General features: G+C 36.6%; 1 pseudogene across 2 annotated transcripts; it reads right to left on the bottom strand.

Moving 5' to 3' along the window:
- Positions 1 to 1,328: 1,328 nt before the first annotated feature.
- LOC120091105 (putative L-type lectin-domain containing receptor kinase VI.1 pseudogene) lies at positions 1,329 to 10,662 on the bottom strand (annotated as a pseudogene). 2 transcript variants are annotated; one of them, XR_016524554.1, is made up of 6 exons: positions 10,471 to 10,662; positions 9,971 to 10,012; positions 8,164 to 8,251; positions 7,638 to 7,784; positions 7,299 to 7,366; positions 1,329 to 5,133 (listed from the first exon to the last, which is right to left on the bottom strand). The product of XR_016524554.1 is annotated as a putative L-type lectin-domain containing receptor kinase VI.1 pseudogene, transcript variant X2 (transcript). The 2 variants fall into 2 exon arrangements; XR_005485658.2 differs by having other exon boundaries at positions 1,329 to 7,366.
- Between the last annotated feature and the right edge of the window lie 9,619 nt (positions 10,663 to 20,281).

Raw genomic sequence — 20,281 nt, 5'->3', positions numbered from 1 at the left:
ATAATTGGTTTTTGGTTGAATAGGCAAAATTTAATAGAAAGTGCCGACTTTACAAATTATAATTTAAAAAAGACGACTTTGAAAACGAGTATTTTAATGGGGCACGATATGCAATCACTATTACATCATCATTTCACTTGAATAATTGTAATTTAATGATTTATTTCTCAAAAACCACCATTTTTCTCTTTAATAATGTGAAGAATAAATAATTAAGCTAAGACTCCAAGCCATTATTCATACACATCTAATTTAATGATTTATTTCTCAAAAACCACCATTTTTCTCTTTAATAATGTGAAGAATAAATAATTAAGCTAAGACTCCAAGCCATTATTCATACACATCTTATTTCAGGCCCATTTTGGTAATTTTGCTTGATGTTATTAGCCGTTTTATTTGACAAATTTGAACACAAAAAGTAAGGCTGGAAAGAAGGAATTCGGAAGGGATATATACTTCTGGAAATTACTTTTTTCTTTTTTGATAAGGGAAATTACTTGGGTTATCAGATATCAATAAGCAATCATTTGACCTTGACTTACCGTATAACTTTTGGATTTTAATAATAATAACAATAATAAATATGGAAACCACGAAGACTTGGAGATATAGTTCAATTTTCTTTACTTTGATTTCCAAGCTTGCTGACTTGATTATGTTAAATAAATATCAAATCAATAATGAGGTACCTCTTTCGTGTACTTGTTAAACAAAAAATTAGATAAAGTAAACTTTATCTATTTTTAATATGTGGAATTTTAACATTGTACCTCGACATATATGAATTTAAATATAAATCATTCTACTCTTAGATCTAACGAGTCTATAATATCTAACTTTGATAAGTTGCCAAACTTTTAAGTTTGTTTTCAATACATCTCTAAACTTTTTGTCAAATAAAACTTAACTCATTTAACATATACTAAATTTCACAAATCTAATAGACACAAAATTGAATAATTTAATATACATCTTTTAAAATTTTGGAAACCTATAACATAAAAATGTTTATGAACTTATTTTGAGTTCAACATATGAGTGTAGAAATTCAAATCTTATTTGTCTACGCCTATATCAATTAAGCTTTGCTCCAACGGGGAAAATACACAACTTTAAAAGTTTAGACCGTATTTGGTAACCAATTGATTTCTTAAAATTAAGTCTTCTTTTTTCTTATTTTAGTTTTCATCTTCCTTAAATAAGAGAGTTGAATTTTTAACATTTTTTTAGTTTTCAAAACTTGGCTTGGTTTTTGAAGATATTGGTAGAAAAAATTAGATAATAAAGCAAGAAATTTAGAAGTAAAATAATGTTTATAGACTTAATTTTAAAAAATCAAAGGCTGATATGTGATTTCCTTTAAATTTGATTATTGTAGGATACTGATTTACATGGATTAACTTAGAAAAAGTAAATACAAAAAGGTAATTGTTTACCGACCGACATCCATTGAAGTTGAAGAGGCAAAACTAGTGGTTGAAGTACGGGAAGAAGGTGGAATAAATTGAGTGAATCCGGAGCCAGATTGGAAGGTAAGTTGAGAATAAGGTGAAGGATCAAAAGAAAGAATTTGGTCTTCTCCATTAAGAAACCTAGTGACTTGCCTCATGCTTGGCCTAGCTTCAGGCTTATAATGGGAACAAAGAAGGCCAAGTTGCAAAACCATCTTCATTTCAACCATGTCATAAACTCCATTCAACTTTGGATCGGCTGCATCAAGAATACGACCGCTTTCATGGCATTCCATTACCCAATCTACCAATATGAATATATCTGATTCTAGAGGTCTTCTTCCACAAGCCACTTCAAGGATTAATACTCCATACGCAAACACATCCGTAGTTTTCGATGCTTTTCCAGTGCGAGCCAACTCAGGTGAGATGTAGCCGATCGTGCCAACGACACTCGTTGTATGCGATATTTGGTCGTGGTCATATAACCTTGCGAGACCAAAGTCACTTAGTCGAGCATTCATGCCAATATCTATCAATACATTACTTGGCTTAATATCTCGATGGATCACTACTCGCTCCCATTCTTCATGTAGGTATAACAATCCACCAGCAACGCCTTTGAGGATGTTGATTCTTTGTTCCCAATTCAGTACAAAGTTTCCTTTTGGATGGTAGAGGAGAGAATCCAAGCTTCCATTTGGAACATAATCATACACCAAGAGGAGATCATTCTTTTTCTTGCACCATCCTTGGAGATTTACCAAGTTCTTGTGTCTTAGTCGGCCCAAACTTTCGATTTCTGCAGCAAATTCCCTCATTCCCTGACTCGCATCTCTTGTTACCTTCTTTACAGCAACTTCACTTCCAGTGGAAGGTAAGACACCTCTGTATACTGAGCCAAAGCCTCCTGATCCGATGAGCTCAGAGTCTTTAAATCCCTTTGTTCCTTTATAAAGATCTCTATAATCAAATCTGTGAGGACAATCTTTTTCCCATTCTTCAAGGTTCTCACCTCGTAATCTTCTTCTGAATATGGAGGCTAAGAACAAAATTCCCATAAGTGTTATGACAGATAATATTGGTACAAGAACGGTTACTAGAGGATTGAATGTCGATGATGAAGGCGGAAGAATTTGCCCTTTCTGTGGTATTGGAAGTCGAGGAACATTTAACACAGGTGCTGATTCGTTGATTGCAAAACTCCAACCTGAAATGTAGTGGAAGCTTGTTTCTTTTCCAGTTGATGCAGAGAAGCCAACAAACATCCTCTCCTTCAAAACTGAAGTTAAGTTAATGCGATGTGAAATCAATGGCTCAGTTGGTCTGCTTACATTTGCAGGAGCTATTGTGACATTCAGTAACTTTCGGTGCCGATCATACTCGATCCAAGCTTGGATTGGATCACCACTATCCAAATACACCTCCTTCTTCACTTCAGAGCCATAGTCAGAATACTCGGCTGATTCAGACGCAATTGATAGCACACCATTCTTGTTGATTCCAACATGGTTGCCTTTGAAATTTCTACTGTCATCGTGACCATTGACAGTATCAAATTCGACCGCAAAGATATGATTTGAAGGGTCGCCATTGTTGGAGGAGTTGAATAATCCCAAGTAATGTTCACTTCCAGCACCTGGAAATTGGGTTGATGGAGCTATAACAAAGGCAAGGCCATGCCCAACTGGTGGACCCGAGCTTGATGGAACGATTGCAAACACAAAAGTTGTGCTGAAAGAAGAAACTTCTAAAACTGGTTCAGAACTTTTATCAAACATCTGTTGGTAATTAGGATAGAAAGCATGGCCTATAACGTACTGGGCGCTGTTGGTTAGCCTTAGTAATCCAGTAGGCTCTATAGAAGCTCCTTGACCAAGGCTCAGACTTGAATTATTAAATCCATGGTAGACAAATGAAGGTTGAACAGAAAGAGCAGCGACACAGAAAAAAAATATCACAAGGCAAGCTAAAGAAACTCCCATAGCCATGTGAGGAGACTTATAAGAAAGAAAAGAAAGAAATCATAGCTTAAGAAGAAAACAATAGTTTTCCATGTACGTACCTATGATAGAAACTTTAATAAATGGTGGGATGTAGATTGGAAAATGGCAATTGTCAGGAAGATGTAAGAGCTCTGGGGCCATCACCATTGCCAAACTTTCCATTGTCAGAGAATAGTAGTTTTCAATAATTTGAATTTTGTGATGTAAATTAAATACTGAAAATGACAGAAAATTGCCACGAGAGGTGGGAGATTAATTGAAATGAAACCATAGGAATTAGGAGTGTCTCCATATAGAAAATTCAAGAGAATTTGAACATAAAGGCAATCGCCCTCCAGAGATGTGGTGGAGAAGTGAGTTTGAAGTTTCCAAGCGTCTAGAGTCCAGCCAGCATTGGTTGACAAAGCTTAAGTCTTCCTTCGATTTTCTTTTTTCTTTCTTATAAAGTATTTCAACGTTGGGATATTTCTGATTTTCTACCATCTTCCACGAAGACAATGGCTGGGGAACGGGTTAGGAAACGATAGACTCTCCATCTCTAAACTTTATTATTAAAAAGTATCTGAAAGATCCTTAAGCATGGGTACCTTAGCATTAAAAAGCATATAATAAGTCCTGAATTTTCAATTTCTTGTCTATAAGTCCCAGCTTTTAATTTTATGTCTCATAGGTTTGGCTTGTTCGACATTTTAAAGAATTTACGAGCTTAACCGACACAAAATTGAAAGCTTAATACTATATTAGATATAAAATTCAATTTTATGTCTAATATATTTTTTAATTTTAAAAAATGTTGAATATATCAATGACCTATTTGATACTTAAAATGTATGGATCTACGAAACAAAAATTTAAAGTATAAAGATCTATTATATACTTTTTAAAATTCAAGGGCCTAATAAACAAAAGAACTAAACTTGTAATTTAACTTGAATCTAATTACTTAAGAAATCATGGTATCAATGTGAAAAGACTCTCATTTTTCATCTATTTTTTTAGAAAAAACATAAATATATCAAATTTTATTTTATTTTAACGAAAAAGTCAGTATTAAGAAAGAAAGAAAGAAAAATCAAATATGTTCGGTAACTGTTTTTTTATTTTCCTAAAATAAAAAAATTGAGAGTCGGTTTGATAATTGTTTTCAATTTTTTCATTCACAAAAAGGACAAAATTATTTCTACAATACAACTCCAAGAAACTTTGATTGTCATAAATAATCAAACACCTAGTATAATTAATTTGCAAAACCAGCCGACTGAAACATGAGTTATTGCAGAGGTAATATATAGCTAAAAATTAAGCATGACAGACGTGTCAAAGACATCATTTACTCTTTCTAGCACTGACCTTGTACAGATCCATCGTCCAAGATCCCAGTCTGAGAATTGAGAAGGGTAGAAAGTCTTTTGTGAAGGAACTCTTAAACAAAAGTATCCATGAACGCGTTTGGATCTTTCCTATTTCATTGTGGCCAAATTACCACACACACATTCTAACAAACAGTTATGTAATTTAACACTAATTATAGGCATGCTTTCAGAAATAAAATACAAGAGATTAAGTTCACATACCAGTTGAAGACTGTCTTCACTTCGAACTCAACCTAGCAGAAGCTAACCTCTACGTTCTTTATCGTCCAGCAAACAGTTGGCTACCAGCAACACAATCGTCTGCACGAACAAGCAAGAGCGGAGACGACACTACCACTTAGAACCCTTGATATTCTCGGAGTGAGAATCCAAAGAGTGGTCTTTGATGGAGTTAGTAGAGGAATGAGGAAAGGGATGATCGTGTAGAACGATAAGCAAGTGGGAGAAAGCTATCGTATAGCGGATGCTTATCGTTTAGAGAAAGTTACATGATCGTGTAGGTTTTACTAAGTGATCGTTTAGTATTTAGTAAGCAATCGTTTAGAAAACTCAGCAAGCTAAGCAATCGTTTAGAGAATACGTGTGATCATTTAGTACGCGAGGCGTGCGATCGTTTAGGCGATAAGGCACTATCGTATAGGCTCTTAGCTAAGCGATCGATACGTTTTCACACCTTTTGCGATTTTTTCAGACTCTTCGCAAAATGAAACCAATTTTCATTTTATTCTTCAGTTATAATAACCGAATAAGATTTTCCCACTAACGCACGATTGAGGAGAAGTTTCCAGCCAATTATCACATAATTAACCAATTAATTAATAAATTAATATAATCATATTATATTCTTAACATATAGTTTGATATCATATATGTACTATAGTAATTTTTCCTCTACTTGATATAAATCATATTTATATCTAATTTCCTCCAAAATAATATCATATATAATTAACCAGTTCAACTATATCATATATAATCGAACTCTCTCTTATCAATTTGAACATTTCAAACTGACCCAAAAACTAATTCTCGACTTTATCCAAGCTACCTAAGGGACCTTATGGACCTGTGGCTCGAAGCTCCAACGGTACATGAATAGCTGACTAAACTCTTTAGCCACGAGATCTACCATCCATTAACTGTCAGACATTTCACTAAAGACCATCAACTGAACTCTTCTTACCACAAATATATTTTTGTGTCCATCGAATATAACCAATCATGAGTACAATGACCCTTCACAGATGCTCGTAAGTACAGCTGGGTCAATTTACCGTTTTGTCTCTGTAGTTACATCTCACTCCTTAACTACCACTGATTCCTCTAATAAACAATACAACATAGTCCAACTATGTGTGAACACCTCTCGGGTTAAGAGAAGGTGCGCGGCGCCACATCGTTCAAACCCTGGAATCAGGCCTTAAAGGAGCTATCTATCTACTTACCCCTGCCTCGGGGAATAAGTGAATTTCATCTTGTGTAACTGAGTTCACAGGTCCCAAATCAAACGAATCCCCAAAATGGTAGGTTTGAATTGACAACCTAGCCACTCGCACCCATACAAATCAAAGGACCGCCCTCAATGTCAGGAGTTCCCAACTCACTCAGGATTGAGGTCGTGTTACCTATGGGGATCCTAGTGAAGTGAAATCTCTGTCATGAACGGTGTTATATAACGAGACGTTAACACTTCGCGGTCAGATCTTATACAAACTTTTTGTATAGGACGCCCCCGCTCGCATGTCCCCTACACGAATGATCAGGATCAGACCATCTGTGATAAGTCATAACACTTGTGACCATTCCACAAAACAGGCCGCATCCGTAGCATTACCAAGATAAGGTTTCCTTCCTATATACATATACTACAGACCATTTTGGTTATCACTCAAGACATGATCTACTTGTATGTTACCACCTACATGTTTAAGTTACATACTGATAACCAGATAATTTATGTTTATTGGTTTGTGGTAAAGCAAATAAAACAAACAACTTAGCAAAAACAAGATAGAAGTAAAATATCATATATTATACAACACAAGCATTCGTACAAACTGTTTACAAACTATAGGACACGAGACTTTAGGGCATCAACCCCAACACTTTGATCATTCTCCACGTTGAATAACCCTTTTTTTTCTCTGACAGAGATACAATGGGACATGAGAAGATTTAAATTCGAAAGGAGAATGTTAAATAATTGTATAGACATGGACAAGAAAATACATATTCAAAAGAAAAAGTAATGAAAACCACCTATAATCTATTTAATAATACTACTAGAGTAAAATTGAAAAGGTTCAATTGAATATATATCCAATAATGTCATTGAAATCATAGAATAAAGTAATTGTGATGTAACATTAAAAAATATTAACTTTTGGTTTCTTCTGAAGGTTAAATATTCACATTAATCTACCAAATTATAGAATTCACTTGGCACCATTCAATTGAAAAATTACCTCTTTCAAGAATCCCAATACAGTAACAGTTCCTCTCCAGTGAACTACTTGCCGTATGCCCACCTAATCTGCAAAGAAAACATTGGCTTCACCTAATCGCTCATTTAGATTATTCTCTTGTTTTATTTATATAGACTGTCTTTTATTTTCAATTGAAAAGTCTTTGTTTCTTATAATACATACACACGCACTTTATTTTCATTTTCTCCATCATCTCTTATAAACTATTGGAAACTACAGCATCGTTAGCATTAGCAGGGAAGAAACGTTACTCGTGGTTGTTTCTATAAAGTCACACTTTCGCATTCCAGCTAATTAAATGTACAGAACAAAACTCACCTGTTTCAATGCCTTTCCCCACCAATAGCAAATAAATTGTTTCCAACGGTAACTGCTCCTCCCAGCCCCGGGCTTCCCTTTTCCACATTCAAAGGGCATAAGGTTGATTCATTATTCTCCAGGATATATAGCTAACCTTTTTTTTTCCTGAGAAACATACATTCCTTCATATCAATCCATAGAAAGCATTAAATTACAAAAGCAGGCAACCCAGTTCCAAGTAGGTTTTATAATGAACTTCAATCACAAAAGAATGGAAATGTGAGAAATTATTTGGTTACCATTTTGAAAGGGTTAAATCACTTTTGTTGGATAAAATCACTCCAAAACATGGTTTTACTAAGTCAAGATCAATTTATTATTTGATTTTACACTGTTAAACATGATACTCTACAATCAAAATTGACTTTTAACAATTTAAAGCATGTTTTGGAATGTATTAAACATGACTAAAGTAATATTAATCACTTCCAATCACTCCAAGACATGCTCTAAGACATCCTAGAAAAACAGGATAAGCCCGTACCTGTAATATACCATGCACCACCAAAAACATAAAGCATTTAAGTTTTGACATATGACTCTTTAACTCTTGGACATCCTTCTGCCTCCAACTGCGAAAAGAAGTTGAAAGTTGAAACTCCTCCCGTAAAAGTCATAAAATATAAGTTAGGGAGAGTTGTTTTCTGCCCTAAACCATTTTAAACCATTTTCATCTTTTGATAACAATGAGTGTTTGATATCAAGACTAATTAAAAAGAAATTATTTAAAGCACAAGCAGGACCAAGATTGTTCAACCCTCATCCTCACGAGAGCAAGCATCCTCTTGCAAACCTTCAACAAGTCCTTCACTAGCAGGCTTCTCTTCAAAATGTCTAATCAAGGCAATTACAAAGTCACCAATTAAACCTCTCGGCTTAAAACTTGGATGGCCTCAAGATAAGAAATTACAGAGACAATATTTACTTGTTTCTTTTAATTCCTCATACCATGTTTGGAGAACCACCATTCTCTTAATGGTCCATGACTCCAAGTTACAATCAACTTCTCTCGATATTGCTCAAAATTCCACACAGGCCTATCCTCTTTCCTTCCTACTCTAAATTACAGAACCTAATACGTTTAACCAAATCTCAAAATCGAAATTCCAATACCTTTAAATTCAACAAAATATTTATGTAACGAAGACCAAAAAGATCCCACTTCAGTCTATTTATTTTCCTTCAAATTCTAAGCTGACTTTATCCACTTCTATCAACTTGATGAAATTGACCCATGATTGAAAATAGTATCTTAACGTCCTTCCCCTATCAAATACTAGCAAACCCATTATTTTCGTTATTCCTCAAAGTACAGGTTCTTTCAAACTTCAAGCTGTCTTCTCGCACACTTGTATCAACAGATTCTAACTTAAACCATTGAGATAGACATCATCTTCACATATTCCCTCATTATGTTTTCTAGTCAATCTTTCCTTGTCCTCAAAGCTCTTTAAATTCAAGACTCCAAGAGTCCTAAATTACACTCATGTCCACAAAACTCCATAATCCCAATACTTTCTCTCTTTTTTTTTTTTCAATTAATTACATGATTCCCAATCATGTAACCATGGTTACCATCCCCCGCACGACAAAACAATCAAATAAAAGCCTGTCAGTTGAAGATTCCCAAAGATCCAAAGCCATCCTCTGGCAACTCTTTCTTTATTACCTTTAACTACTATACCACTTAAATTTCTCCAAATCTCAGAATCACAATTGTGATACCTTTAAATTCCACAAAATATTTAACACACCATAGGCTTTAAAAGCTTTCACTAACTACATAAGAATGAAGGTACTACGTACAATGTGTGTAAACTTAGCAATAATGGAAGTTTTGTTTTCTTTCTTTGTCATATCTATGAAAATAGGTGAAGCTATTGATGAAGGCAACAATTAGTAAGTAGTCAGACGACTCAGAACCCACATTAGAATGAACAAATTTGCCAACCCGATATGTTGATCTCAAGGCTTTGATGATTATTGCATTAATTTGCATAGTTAAAAATTTAAAATATTAATATGAATGAAAAACTCAGTCTAGATAAAATGTAATATCAAAAAAGAGAAGTTTTGAGGTTTAGAGAGTTCAAATCTTTGCAGTCTCTTTGAATTCCATGTTCATTAGTATTAAATCCTATACACCGTAGGCGCACATATCATGAATCAAGATCAATATCAATAGTGGATCGAAAAATAAATTCACCCTAAACTAACAAGTTTGTGCACTTCCTATTTATGTGGATACACACATCTCTTTCAAAAACATAACATGGATTTTATTTACTTACTCCAGGTCTTGAACGGACATAACGAACTTGAAATGAGGCACCCTGTATGGAAGAAAAGACATCTATTACCAACTTGAATGATCAGAAAAGATCATACTTCCCAAATATTAAAGACGAAAAAAATCGAATGATCTTTTTTACATCATAATACCAAAAGGCAGAGCACTGGGGAAAAAGCTGCACTTCTTAAATTACCGTGATTATCTAACTGATACGAACCGGTGTCTGAGCATACATCCGAAATTGCATAAAAAGAAATACGTAGCTCGCTAATCGCTAATGATTCCTTTATCATCTCAGAGGCAACAAATCCACTAGCATTACTAGGCTGACCAAACTTGGAACAAGTAAATTATACACGCGTCGACTACCATTAGTTTTTCGAGCCCTAAGAGCCTAAAATCAGAAATCAATAGCCTCTAAAACTATAAAACGAGAGTAATGTACAGCATTTCCAATCTAAACCAATCAAATGAGGTTTTCAATATCTGAACACTTACCCTAGCTCTTTGGCGATCGATTCATATGAAGACCTCGCCGTCCGAACAAAGACTATTCACAGCGATGAATTCAGATAGAATCGTCACTTTCTGCTTACTCTTCCTTAAACGTAGTTGAAAATGAAAATTCCCTTTCACCGTCTCGAAAACTCTCTCACTTGATCGCGAGAGACAAATATGAACTGCGCATTTGCCGCGAAAAACTCAAAATAACGCCGCTGGATGACCCTTTTTTTTTTTTTTTTTTTTTTGTCCAAAATCTCAAATTATCCGTTTTTTAAAAATTAATATCAATAGACCATCTGCTGACATTATCACCATACCAAATTACGTAAATTGCCTTTACCTCTTCATCTTCCTACCTTTTTACTGAAAACCAACCAATACTAAAAACTTTTCATTTGAATTTGTCAAGGCTAATGGCTTCGTATCGCTCATAAACTAAAAACTCTTTAGAATCCATCATTTTGGCTTGCAAACGATTCCACTATCGCTAACAAATCGAATCTAATCGGTAAATATTTCAATCTGTGCCTGAAAATGTCTTAAACTGATCGGTAATGGGCCTTTGTGGGTCGTTCTGGGTTTAGAAATATTGTGATCCTATGGCTTTTTTTTTGTTTGTTTTTTTGGTTTTCGATGTGTTCTATGGTTGAAGACGAGTAGAAAGAGTTTATGAGCGAGATAAGTGAGAGTGAAATCGGTAGAGCGATACTAGAGAGAGTGACACCATAAAGGGTGGGTCGTTCTAGGGTTTAGAAATATTGAACCTATGGTTTTTTTTTTCTGGATTTCGATGTGTTCTGTGATTGAAGACGAGTAAAAATAGAGAATGTGAGCGAGATAAATGAAAGTTACTAGAGAGAGCGACACCGAAGGGAGCGATGCCAGCGAGAGCGATACCAGCGAGATTTAAACAAAATGTTTATTTACAATTTTCTTTCTGAATGAGTTTATTGATTGAATCTGTATTTCATGCATGAGTGATTTAAGTGAAGGAACTCTTAACAAAGAGCATCCGTGAGCACGTTCGGATCTTTCTGATTTCATCGTGACCGAAATACAACACATACATTCTAACAAACAGTTATGCAATACATACTAATTAAAGGCATGTTTTGAACACTAAAATACAAGGGAAAGAGTTCTCATACCAGTTGAAGACCCTCTTCAAGTTTTGGAACTCAAATGCAGCGGAAGACCTCTACGCAAACTCTATCGCCCAGCAAACAAGTCGGTTGTAGCAGCACGATCGTCTACATGAATAGTCACAAACAAGTGAACAGCAATAGGGACGACACAATTAAAATGAAGCCCTTGGTATTCTCGGAGTGAGAATCCAAAGTGTGGTCTTTAGTGAGTTTGGTAGAGGTGGAGAAAGAACAAATCGTGTAGACGATAAGCAAGTGGGAGAGAAAATGAGCTATCGTATAGCTAAGTGCTTATCGTTTAGAATAAGCTAAACGATCGTGTAGGTTTTACTAAGCAATCGTTTAGTAAATGGTAGATGATCGTTTAGAAAACGCGGCACACTATGTGATCGTTTAGGAAAGCTAAACGATCGTTTAGGAACTAGTGTGCGATCGTTTAGGCGTTTATGTGCAATCGTTTAGGCGATGAGTGACTATCGTGTAGCCTCTCAAACTATGCGTTCATTACATTTTCACACTTATTGCCAATTTTTTCGAACTATTGCAAAATAAAACAAATTTTCATCTTATTCATCAATTACCATAACCGACTGCGACTGCTCCTACTAGTGCACGTCCGAGAGAAGTTTTAGGCCAATTATCATATAATTAACCGATTTAATAATTAATTAATATAATCATATTATATTCTTATCCTATAGTTTGATATCACATATCTACTATAATAATTTCTCCTCCACATGATATAAATCATATTTATATCTAATTTTCTCTAAAATAATGTATCTCATATATTTAGTCAATTATATCATATATAATTAACCAATTCAATTATATCATATATAATTAACCAATTCAATTATATCATATATAATCGAACTTCCTCTTGTCAATTTGAATATTTCAAACTGACCTAAACACTGATTCTCAACTTTATCCAAACTACCCAAGGGACCTAATGAACCTGTGACTCGAAGCTCCAACGGTTCATGAATAGCTGACTAAACTCTTTAGCCACGAGATCCACCATCTGTTAACTGTCAGGCATTCCACTAAAGACCAATAGTTGAACTCTTCTTACCACAAATATATTTATGTGTCCATCAAATATAACCAATCATGAGTACGATGACTCTTCACAGATGCTCGTAAGGACAGTTGGGCCAATTTACCGTTTTTCACCTGTAGTTACACCTCACTTCTTAACTACCACTGATTCCTCTAATGAACAATACAAACATAGTCCAACTATGTGTGAACAACTCTCAGGCCAAGAGAATGTGTGTGGCGCCACATCGTTCAAGCCCTGGAATCAGCCCTTAAGGGAGCTATCTATCTACTTACCCTTACCTCAGGGAAAGAGTGAATTCCATATTGTGTAAGTAAGTTCCCAGCTCCCAAATCAGATGAATCCCCAAAATGATAGGTTTGAATCGGTGACCTGGCCACTCACACCCATACAAATCCAAGGACCGCCCTCAATGGCAGGAGTTCCCAACTCACTCAGGATTGAGGTCATGTTACCTATGGTCATCCTAATGAAGTGAAGTCTCTGTCATGAACGGTGTTATATAACGAGACGTTAACACTTCGTGGTCAGGTCTTATACAAACTTTTTGTATAGGACGCCCCCGCTCGCATATCCCCTACACAATGATCAGGATCAGACCATCTGTGACAAGTCACAACACTTGTGACCATTCCACAAAGCGGGTCGCATCCGTAGTATTACCAGGATAAGGTTTCCCTCCTATATCCATATACTACAGACCATTTTGGTTATCACTCAAGACATGATCCACTTGTATGTCACCACATACATGCTTAAGTTACATACAGATAACCAGGAATTTTATGTGTTATTGGTTTGTGGTAAAGCAAATAAAACATTCAACTGAGCAAAAAACAAAATGTGAAGTAAATATCATATATTATACAACACAAGTGTTCGTACAAACTATTTACAAACTACAGGACATAAGACTTTAGGGCATCAACCCCAACAATCTCCCACTTGTCCTAAAGCGAAGTGGGATGTACATAAAACTAGTATAAAACAATAAATTAGGGCATAAAAGTCCAGTATAAGAAAATCTCCCACTTGCCTTAGTCCAGCCACAGGTGATTCTGTAGACCCATGCTCCGTAGGTGACCCTCAAACAATGTAGCCATGAAAGCCTTCGTAAACGAGTCAGCAACATTGTGCTCTGAAGCGATCTTTCTCACGATCACGTCCCCTCGATGCACTATCTCGCGGATCAGATGATACTTTTGCTCTCTATGTTTGTCGCGCCTGTGACTCATCGGCTCCTTGGAGTTTACCACTGCCCCACATTATCACAATATAGGGTAATGGGCCTAGACATATCTGGAACAACTTCTAGTTCCATCAAGAACTTTCTAAACGATACGACCTCCTTAGCAGCTTCGTAAGCCGCTACGTACTCCACCTCTATAATGGAGTTGGCGATGCACCTCTGCTTTGTGCTTCGCCACACTATAGCTCCTCCGTTAAGAGTAAAGACTGACCCCGATGTGGACTTGTGAGAGTCCTTATCAGTCTGGAAGTTAGAATCCGTGTATCCAGTAAGTATCAAATCCCTAGAATCATATACGAGCATGTAGTCCTTCGTTCTCCAAAGATACTTGAGGATGTTCTTCACTACAGTCCAATGACCTTGGCCTGGGTTAGACTGATACCTACTTGACTATGCCCACTGCGTAGTAGATATCTCGACGAGTACAGAGCATCGCGTACATCAAACTGCCAAAGTGACTTGGATAAAGTCGAGAGGCATCTTAGGATACATGTCCTTAGACAAAGTGACTCCATGCCTGAACGGTAGTAGACCCCTCTTGGAGTCCTGCATTGAGTACATGAGCGACATCTTGTTAATATATGATGCCTGAGGCAGTGCTAGCACTTTGTTCTTACGATCCCAAAAGATCTATATACCAAGAACAAACTGAGCCTCTCCCAAATCTTTCATCTAGAATTGGGTTGCTCGCCAGTTCTTACCTACAGTCAATAGACCTACATCATTCCCAATGAGTAGTATATCGACTACGTACAACACTAAGAAGATTACTGAAGCATTGATGATATTCTTGTAGACACAAGGTTCATCAATATTTTGGTCAAAACCATACGACTTGATCGTAGTATTAAATCGTATGTTCCAAGATCAAGACACCTGTTTTAACCCATAAATGGACCGATTCAGCTTGCAAACCTTTTGCTTTTGACCTTGGGCTATAAATCCTTTGGGTTGCACCATGTAAATGGTCTCCTTAAGATTCACATTCAAAAAGGCCATTTTGACGTCCATTTGCCAGATCTCATAATTTTAATAAGCTGCAATGGGCAGGAGGATGCGGATCGACTTTAACATGGCAACAGGTGAGAAAGTCTCCTTATAGTTGACTCCCTCTACTTGGGTATAACCTTTTGCCACAAGTCGGGACTTGAAGATCTGTACCTTCCCATCAGCACCCCGTTTGCACTTGTAGATCCATTTACAACCTATAGGTCTTCCCCATCAGGCTGATCTACAAGATCTCATACTGAGTTGAAGTACATCGACTCCATCTCGAGATCCATGACCTTGACCCATTCATCCTGGTCAACATTCTTCATTGCCTTCTGATAAGTCAACGGATCCTCAACATCGCCATTTGCTACCATAGCAAGGATTTTCGTGAAACCCAGATAGCGAACGGGTGGGTTCGCAACCTTCCCATTACGTCGAGGTTCCCTTAACTCTTGAAGTTAAACCAACCTAATAGATGAACTCCCATCAACAACTCTTGTTAATGTAACAGGCTCTTCAAACACTCTTGTTGAAGTTTCAGTAATTTCATTGGAAAGCTCACGCAACACGACTTTACTTCGTGGACTGTGCTCCCTTATATGATCCTCCTTCAGGAAAGTAGCGTTTGTTGAAACAAACACCATATTTTTCGTCGGATCATAAAAATAACCCCTTCGTGTACCTTTGGGGTAGCCTATAAAGAGGTATAATCTCGACCGTGGTTCCATCTTCTTGGGATTTTCCTCAAGCACATGTGCAGGGCAATCCCAAATACGGAAGTGACGTAAACTAGCTTACGCCCGTTCCACAAGTCCAAAGGTGTTCTCCCAACACTCTTGGAGGAAACACAATTGAGTAGTATACTGCAGTCTCCACTGCGAAACCCCAAAGCGAGTCCAGTAAGGAAGCGTAACTCATCATCGAGCGAACTATGTCCAACAAGGTCCTATTTCTCCTCTTCGCTACACCATTTTGCTGAGGTGTACTCGGCGCTGAGAGTTAGGAAACGATTTTATGTTCTATCAAATAGTCCTGGAATCCCAAGTCCAAAAACTCTCCATCTCGATCCGATCGAAGTGTTTTAATCTGTCTATCCAATGCGTTTTCAACTTCAACCTTGAACTCCTTGAACTTTTCAAAGGATTCAGACTTCCGTTGCATAAAATAAATATACCCATACCTAGAATAATCATCAATGAAACTGATAAAATACTCAAAGCCACCTCGGGCTCGCACATTCATAGGACCACAAAGGTCATAATGTACTAACTCAAAAGGTTCTTTGGCTCGATAATTTTTTCCAATAAAAGGTCGTTTCGTCATCTTACCCTCAAGGCAAAATTCGTACACCAGTAAAGAATTTTCTTGTAACTCACTTAGAAATCCATTATTCACCAATCTCTTAATCCTATTGAGATTGATGTGCCCTAAACGAAAATGCCAAAGATGGGAATTTTCTTTTGGAGAAATACGTCGATGTTTTATTTGAGTTACGAAAGTTTTAAACAATTTTGTGTTATGGAGGGAATTAATGGCTAACGGCCTTAGCACATACAAATTACTTTCCAGATAAGCTGCACAAATATTAACACCATCTTTATGAATAAACGTTTTATCCACATTAAAAGAAACAATGTATTTACATTGCAGCAAGAACTTTACAGAAATAATGTTCCTCTTAAGTTCAGAAACAATATATACATCATTCCAAACTAGAAACCTATTTTGTAAAGCTAACTCGAGCCCTCCCATTGCCACAGTTGAGACGACGTGTCTGGTACCTACTCGTATCGTCATCCCACCAGCCTCCAACTATCGCCAGGATCTAATCCCCTGAAAAGAAGAATAAACGTGATTAGTGGCGCCCGAATCAATTATCCAGGCAGAATCATTATTCTCCACTAAACAAGTTTCAAGTATAAGTAAATCATATTTACCTTTATTTGCCTTGGCCTTAGCCTTGGCGGCCTTCCTTTCCTTCAGCCAGTGAGGACAGTTCCTCTTCCAGTGTCCATCTTGGTTGCAATGGAAATACTTTCCCTTTTCAACCAACGGTGGATGCCTTATTAGGGCGACAGGCGGCAGGTTAGCAGGCGTCTTCCCTTTTTCCCTTACCACGCTTCTTTTTTTTCCCCTTTTCAAAGTTAGAAGTAGAAGGTACAGACTTCGTTCTTGAAGTCGAACCTCTATGGAACGTCCTAGAAGATAAAGCAACATTTGCCTTACCCTTCTTCCTCTCTTTACTTTTCAGTAAAGATTGGTAGGTCTGCAACTCGTTGAGGAGAGTTGTAAGATTATATTTCACTTTGTTAAGGATCACATTACTAACAAAGTGTAGGTAGCTCTCCGGCAAAGAATGCAGGATTATGCTAACTTGGCTGCCTTCATCGATTGTAGACCCATTCAACACATTGAAGTGGACCATCATATTAAACACATGTTTATGAACAGAGGTGCCTTCTTCCATTTTAGAGTTGAATATATACTTAAGAGCCTCATGCATAAGCGTTTCAGACGGTTGTCCAAACATCCCCACAGGGACTCCATGATCTCACGTGTTAAGACCATGAGCTCATGTTTCTTGGCCAAGATCAGAAAGACTTACCAAGATATAGGCTCGGGCCTTCTCATTCGCCCGTGTCCATCGCTTGTATGACTCCCAAACATTTCGAGCGACATTTGGAGCTAAAATAGGAGGACATACCTTCATAAGGGCAAACATGAGATCGTCGATGATCAGTATTGTCATGATCATGTGTTTCCATGTTGAAAAGTTCTTGTCAGTTGATTTTTCGACGCTAAGCAAAGCTAACGTGGCTGTGGCCATTTTGAAAAGATTGTTGTTGAAAATACGAACAATACTTTATTAGATTTTGCTAAACCACATTTTAACCAATTAATTTTGCAAAACAGCTTCAAGTACCCTAAGTGAAAGACTTCTATTTTATAATGATACCCCAGTGAGGCAGGACAAATGTCATCGGTGGGGTGATCAGATGCCCCTACGTTGGGATGACCTTCTCAACCATTAGATAGAACCAACTTTTGGAACTGAACCTAAGCCACCATTTATTCGATCCATAACTGTTAACCCTTAATAATATCGCATAAGTGTGACCCCTCGCTTTCAGTGCCAGAGTCCTGCCCTAATGAGCCCACCGTAGGGAAGAAGCAGATGAGGACAAGAGATTAAGTTACCTTATCCTCTTACACGATATTAAATAAAAGAACATGCAAAACTGCAATCCTTTTGGGGAACACTCCCAGGGTGCCTCGAGACGATGCGCAGTAACTTTATTCAACCCAACGAGGGAGACCGAGGGATATGCCGTTGCACCTCCCGCTCCTACTTACTATGAACAGTCTCTCCATCCACTTTGATATTGACTTACCCATACACCATCCGTTAGGGACACGCCAAAGATGCCTTGAGGCCGAGGGTAGATTTCACGGTGTGGACTATTTAGGAGAAACGTGAAAGGTTTAAGTGAAGAATCGTATGCCCAAGTACCTCCTCTTGAATGTTCTACCTAGGGGTTCATTAACCTAGACAATCCGGCTACTGATTTTAGTCTAAGTCGTCTTTTTAAAACTCTGCTCATAAACAACATTTGTCTATGAAAAATGAACAAGTTCAAGTAGTCTCTTTTAAACACTTTAATGGATTGTTCTTAACTTGTATGCATGCATTAAATCTATCTAATTCACCTTTCCAGGTAAGTTTCCCAGATAAGGGTGTTACGTTTCTGTCAACTTAAATACCCCAGTCTAGATAGAACCCGCCTTAGACAAAGTTGGGTTTTATGTTCTAAAAACTCACAGTTTGTAAAATGATAAACATTTTCTATAATCAATATACTTATTATTGATTTCATAAATTGTATGAAAGTCTAAATCCAATAAACTAAGACCCATGACTATTGTATAAGTACTTGAACTTTATATGGAGACATAAGAGTAGATCAGATTCGAGTAAATAGTCAAAATGATCTATGGTATATGAATGAAGTTGGGTACCTTATTCTGGTAACACCATTGGATGCGGTCTACTCTGTAGTTGTTACAAGGAGTTGTAAAGTGCTACATACGATATGATCTTAATTCGTACATCTTATGATATGAGGAATGGAGATGTCCTATGCAATGAGTTTGCATAAGATCAGGACCAAGAAATAAATCACTCTTACTTTATAACGTTTTTACTGTATAAGACTAACTATTTCACCTAGATGACCTAGGTAACTCGATCTTAATCCTGAGCTAACTATGAACTCTTGTTTATTCGGGATTGCCCTTAGATTTGCATAGTTGAGGGTTGGCTCAACAGCGTCGGCTCAATAAGACTCCCATTTCAGGGGTAAGATCGGATAGATAGCTGGGGACATAGGGTGCAAGACGAAGTTCACGCCTACCTGATTTAGGGATAGGAGAAAGGTTGTTCTCTCAAGTGCTGAATCTATGTCTTGAACAAGGGGCCCCACCCTCTCACTGGACTGTGAGAGTTTGGTTTAGTGATTGGATCACAAACCAGTTGTTCATTAGAGGATCAATAGAGACTTGAGGAATAAGATGTAATCTCAGGGGTAAAACAGATATTCGACCCAACCGTTGTTACAAATAACTTGTGAAGGGTCGACTTGTTGATTATGGTTAAATCACATGGATTAAGGGAATTAGTAATTTTATGAGATATAATTACATGTTTAATTTGAGAATTAAACGGAATAGGAATATATATATATATATGTATGTATGTATGTATGTATGTATATTTAAATATGATTTAAATAAAGATGGATATATGTTAAAATTAATTTAATATTTGATATTAAATTAATTAAGTTTTTTTTAACAATTAATTTATGAAATTAATTAATTTTTCCTTTTTAAAATAAAAATAGATTTTTTAAATCAAATTTTGATTATATGATAAAATTGAAAAGGAGAAGAAAACAAAACACTAAGATGGAAAAAAAGATTTTCCATTATCCATCTTTGCAGTTGCTCACACATGAAGCATTCAATCTTGCCTTGTCTTCTCCAAGCATGAGCCGCAACTCATGCAAGTCTCTTCTTTGCATGTTGATCTGCAATATAATGAAGAGATTGGGGTGAAAATCATACATGCAATCTATAGAGATTTTGAGAGAAAATTTGGTTTGAAGAAAAAGTTCTTTTGCTAGTTTTCTACATTGAGCATTTCTTCTTCTACCCTTGATTCAAGCTTGTTTTGAGTCCACAACTTAATCTAGAGCACTAAAAGAATAGTGGGAAAGATCTTGAGGTGGTCTACAATAAGATTTAAAGAAGATAGCAGCTGGTAAAAGAGTTTTGAAGAAATTATACAAG

Source organism: Benincasa hispida, chromosome 11, assembly GCF_027475165.1.
Source record: "Benincasa hispida cultivar pf3 chromosome 11, pf3_genome.v1.1, whole genome shotgun sequence".
Taxonomy (NCBI): domain Eukaryota; kingdom Viridiplantae; phylum Streptophyta; class Magnoliopsida; order Cucurbitales; family Cucurbitaceae; genus Benincasa; species Benincasa hispida.
This window is presented reverse-complemented; position numbering and strand designations above follow the sequence as displayed.